A 6,193-nucleotide genomic window follows, 5' to 3' on the forward strand; every position below is an offset into this window, starting at 1 on the left:
GATAAATGTAACGCTAATGAGTATTGAATATTTTCTATTTTATATTTATTTCATTGACATACTTTTGTACTGTTTCCTCATGTCGTGTATTTGTTATCAACTTATGACAATCCTTATTGAAAAACAATATTTGTAATATAATTAAATGACAACAGTATTTAATTAATGAATTTTAATGAATTGTTAATTTTATAATTATTGTGTATTTCTCATCATTTGAAATTAAATATTTATATTGTTTTTTATTATATGTAATGACGGGACGAACAAGTCGGGCGCCTGGTGGTAAACGATATGGATGCAAAGACTCTCTGAGCTTTAAATCGCAAAGATCTGAAGGGCTCTGCAGATGCAGATGCTCCTGTCACCCTGAGACATAAATTGAAAAGTCTCATGTGCCTGTAATTTCTCTAAGTTCTCATTGCTAAGTAAAATAAAAAATAAAAATACCTGATACAGCGACCTCCGCACATAGCAAAACGACGACATATATAACGATAATATAATTTTTCTTAGGCGCCATGTTTACGCGAATTCCTTTTTTAAATGTACGTAAATGTCTAAATTAACAATTTTTAAATTTATAAAAAAATATAATCACTAATTTAACACAGATCAGTTACATCTCCTTGGTGTCGTACACTCAAATGACGGAGTATCGTTGGAAAACGACATTGAAAGAATTGGCCGCAATAAACCATAAAGCAGAGTTATGAAAGCACCGAGTTACTAATGGACCATGGGATTGTGGAGCTAATGCCGAAACCCATTTCGCATTACGATTATTGCCGTTGAAAGTACTTTTAGTACCTACTTACTGGTTTGGGCTGAGAAGGCTCGGGTCGTTTAACTTTTAAATCTTGCGTGAATGTTACATCAGATTGGTAACGTTTTGATCGATCGCCCGGACTGCTTAATATTCTCCGAATGAAAATTATGATCCAAAATCTGTTTAACAACGCTCTTTTTTGAAAGTTACTTTATTGATTTTAACACAAAAGTTAACCGCACCTAAAAACTCAGAAGCAGCGATGTCATAAACGTAGTGACCCAAGAGTACTTAGTAACCGATCACGTTCATTACGTCTGTTCATGTAACGTATCGGGTATGTAATGAATTGAAAAATTTGGGTCACACGCTACGGGCCCCGGTTTCTTACTTCGGAGTGCATTCATTTACGTAAGTAGCATTGTTTTTACGCACTCATTTATCTGCAGTGTTACGTAACATTTTTGGCATCACCTTACCTGTTTCTAAGAATCACAATTCTTTCTTTATAAATGTCCCATAAAATATGACCAAAGTAGTACTTGCAAAGAAAAGTTTTTTATCGTTTAACTTTTGTAAATGTAAGTCGCCCCGTCCATTGTCTTTAACTTTTCGCAGCCAACTTGTTAAAAACTCCAAATGGGTCACCAAAAAATCTTCTGAATATTTATAAGATTTTTTAATGGATACGGTTACAATCATTTGAACAATTATAGAATGAAACTTTATGACTACAGAAACGAACTTACCAGGTTGCAATATGTACCCCAGCTGCTTTAAGAACTGTGCTATCCGAACAAGTACAATTAGAAACGGTAAAGCGAACAACTGCAAAGGTAAATCAACAGCAGACTGTGAAGAAACTTCTCCGGATATATTCAACATAAACACCACTATAAACAGGCACACCGCAAGTACTTTAGTGTTCATTTTGACTGCTATTTACTTTACTCGTACATAAGGAGTCAAACGTTTATCTTTCAAGAACTGATACTAAAACTGAACGAGGATATAAAGGATTTGCCCTTTACTTGTTCGAGCGGTGAAAGTGAATACGAACTTAATATGCTATTCGGTCCAATGCCACTGGTTTCAATGCCTTTGATATCCATATCATTGATGCTAAGTTAGTTTGGATTGAATTTTTAAAACTCTTAAGTCATTTGTAATCTTCCTGTTCACCTTTTTCTTTCTTTCCGGGGGAAAATCCGTCATGGATACCACCGCGTCACGGGGAGGCGCGGTGGTTATGTGAGACTCCTACTCACTAAAAACCCCCGAGTATTACCACACTCCGCATGAGACGGGGCTGTGGCCACGTGGTTTACGATCCACGGCCCCGCCTGCGGTTGTCCGCGACTGCGGACCCACCTCTGGGAGATTTTCTCTACTCCGTCGTTAGTGGCATGTCGGGAATATTTGGCATGCCAACCAACCCGTGAACCCTTGCCCACTGAGTGACAAAGCCACCGTTTTGCCACCCAGGGTTCACTGTCAGGGCCGCAGTTGGCGGGCGTAGGCCAGCCACCTGCGCCCTAAACGTTTACGGCGCATAGGTTCTGTTCACCTATAACAAACATCTCAATAGACATTTAATCAAGTAATATATTACAAATATTAATAATGCAAAATAAGTTGTAGTTTTACTATTCGTGTTTTATGTTAGTAAAATTGTCCCCTAATGTGAATGACTATAAATATTACACTATGTCATCTGTCAAACTATTAAAACTTACAGTAAAAGTTACAGTTGGAACATTATTCAAATCTGATGAATGTATTGTTTTTGTAATCAGATACTCCTCAATGTTGACTCCTCAATGATGTTCTAACATCATTAATGTCTTCAATTGTCTGAGCCCAATATCATCGGAGCAATCATGTCTGCAAGACTCCGTTGGCTCGCACACTTCGAAAGGATGCCAGCTCTTACGGCGGTGAAAAGGCCCTACATGGGACTTCGCACCGGTTGGACAGAGGGACGAAATGAAGACAGATCTCAGCACCCTGCACGCAGGGAACTCGGAGGAGATCGTACAAGATAGGGCGCGCTGGCGCCAAATCATATCAGAGGCCATGATCTACTACTAGCGAGTGTGGTGTAGTGTTTATTGTAGCTCTTATAGTAACTTGGTAGTTTTATGACACAAGTGTTAAGTCGAGTTTCTTTTTCTTTTTTTATTGCATGTTGTCTAATACTAACTTATCTGTTAGTCAATGCGACACAATCTGATTATTACGATGAAATGATACAAATAATACCGAAAATCTGTAATTGGCGTTAACACTGACAGCATAAATTATTATACTTAAATACATTTATTATTGGCGACCTTATTCGCCGTATTGTTCATAAAAACACTGATTATAAACAAGTAATCATTTGCGTAATGTATACAGTGTGTATATTATTTATTAAAGATGTGTGTCAGGATCCTCGGAAATGTAAGGCGCTCGATGGGCAAAGGACGTGATCTATATATATACATATGTGTGTATTATTTATACAGCTGTAAGTAAGTATGTATAGTTTGTGAAAGGACTACTATAATTATGTTGTAATAAAAAAAAGTTGATTTAACAAAAATAATAATTTTTTATGAAAAATAGTGATATAACATTAATATGAGGAATAAAAATAAACTCTGTAGCTGTTCTTGACAGTCGTCTTCATAGAGAAGCGTATACCTACATTGCCCCGCAAAAGAATTTGAGAGTTTATAATAATAAGATTATTATATTTTATATAAGATTAGAATAATAATATTCCGATTGACATTCAAAATTTGCCATTTACAAGATTTAGAATTATATTGAAAGAAAGACTTCATACTAAATGTTATACAGCTTCTGCGTACTTGGATAACAAAAATTCGAAGCAGTGACCCGTTTTGCTCATGTAGGTAGTCTCGATCTAAAATATTTAAATGAAATATTGTAATAATAAATGTATTCAAACGTATATTTATAAAGAGCAATCCCTAAAGTTTCTTGCTCATTCTTCTCAGGGGAATCTGCCCTACGAATGAACAGTAGAGTTAAATCAGTATGATGATTTCAAGTGTAATTTGTTTACAAATTTACAGTAAATCATCGATAAAAGGAAGTCAAGTATGCTGCCGACCGGTAACGGTATGGAAGAGGGTCCCTAATCTTAACGCATACATACAGTTAAACTAAGAGAAGTTAATTTAACAAGGGGATACACGAAGCCAGAGGCCACTCTACAGAGACAGGATACTGTCCCAGAATAATCGACGGGGATAATGTCCGGCCCCCCGCCGCGGCCGGCCTTTTCGGCAGCATTGGACTCCCCGTCAACATCAGCGTCTAGCTGACTTATATACAACCACGAAGGAAAACTTTACTTGCGCGTTTTAGGTCCAGCAATCTGATTGGTTACTCCGAACTTTCATTTCGTGCCGTTCCAGTCAATGCACAGGTGGAACAAAAAGTTAGAGTATGTTTACATTTACTCGATGTAGCGATTTAAAACGGCGCTTAGTATTACAAACCACAACTTATACACTAAATTCAATTCTAATAATTTCAAAAAAGTTCATAAAGAACAGTCTTTACTATAATAACAACCTGTAAGGCTTAACTTATAACAAAGAAGAAAAGCCGAGGGCATTTTTTTGTATAAAAAGCAAATGTCTTAAAATATTCAAACATAATCTTGATTTTAACCTTATTAACAGTAACTACATATTAACGAAAATAACAATAACTCACGTATTAAAGTCGAATTTTTACTCGACATGCGACTTAAATACGTCAGTTATCCGTTATTTTCGTTAGTGACTACATATTTTTTTATTTTCTCTAGCAATATATAAGTTATACCAATATGCTATATCTTTATATGGTTGTAACTATGTACTTATGAAATTGATTACCGTAACTTTAATACCTACAAAGTTATTGTAAAGTTTTATCTGACATTCATTCAATCAATTGTAAAAAGATTCGTTTCAATATATTTGCGTTATGAACGAAAATTCCGTGACTCTTTTTCAACACGCGTACAATATCCATTTAATATTATTATACTGATATACAGTAGAGCTCCTTGTGAGAGAGTTCGTCCAGGAAGAAGTACTGCCACCTTATCTATTTCTGCCGCCAAGCTGTAATGTCAGCATGCATTCCGGCTTTGCAGGGCGCTGGTGAAATTACAGGCACAAGGGACATAGGTTGACACCTATGTCTCAGGGTGACGGGCGCAGTGGCTATGCCCCTCAGATCTTTGCGATTTAAAGCTCTGAGTGGCACTGCCACTGTTATGGACAGGCGTGTAACTTACCATCAGGCACACGACTTGTTCGTCCCGTCACTTGATATTATAAAAAAACGTTTATGTGTTATTAAAAATCTACTCGTCAAACTGGCCGTATTATCAAGAAAGAATTCTTGTCATTTCTATTGTTTACTAGCTAGTGCCTGCGTCTTCGTCTGCGTAGTTCTCCATACAAATTTTTGTCCTCTATTTCACACCCTTTACAATTTATTTTTGTGACAAAATGTCTATGTTTTTCTCCTAGAACCCATTATCTCTACACCAAAACTCATCATTGGTACAGCGGTTTGAGCGTGAAAATGAAACAGATAAGGGTTACTTCGCATTTATAATATTAGTTTGGATTGAAAAGTTGAAACCTTTGTAACAGGCAGGACAATCTACGAAAATAAACAATAGAAATGTACTTTGAGAACAAACTTAACTTATCCGCTCCGCTCATATTAACAAGCACGTATGCCTTAATCACGGCGCGGAAGATACTCGCGTTACTGAGTTTTTTTTTCATAGATCTTAGATAATCAATTGCCCGTAGTAGACACCCGCTGTCGGCCATTTTTATAATTCATATTTTTGCAGACAACTGTAATTATAGCTAGTATAACGACACATCTCCCTGATATATACGATTCATGTCGTGTTATTGTCTGTTTAACGTGCCTGAATAAAATTCATGACAAAAAATTAAGGCTCTGATTTCGAACATTAAACAAAAATTAATAAAACAAAAACCTTCAACCTTGGACTTCATCCATATTATGTTTTACCTATGTTGATTGCTAGTCTTTCCTTATTATTATTTTTTAAGACACCTAGTGATGGGACGGACAAGCCGTGCACCTGGTGGTAAGCGACATGCTGTCCATAATAGTTGCAGTGTCGTTCAGAGCATTACTGCTTACGACAGAAAGATGTAAGGTGGCAGTACTTCCCTGGACGAACTCTTCACAAGGAGCTTTATTCGTATAGCAATTATAACCGTGTTAATGTCTGTATACTAATTATATACTAACAAATATGTGTTTAAATCAATATGTACTAATTTAAGTTCTATGTCCTTTTATGCTATACCTTGTGAAGTGATTGTAAATGTTTATATCTGCTTGTATTTGTGCTGAATAAAC

This window comes from Hyposmocoma kahamanoa, unplaced genomic scaffold, assembly GCF_003589595.1.
Source record: "Hyposmocoma kahamanoa isolate Upper Pololo Valley unplaced genomic scaffold, ASM358959v1 99879, whole genome shotgun sequence".
NCBI classification, from domain to species: domain Eukaryota; kingdom Metazoa; phylum Arthropoda; class Insecta; order Lepidoptera; family Cosmopterigidae; genus Hyposmocoma; species Hyposmocoma kahamanoa.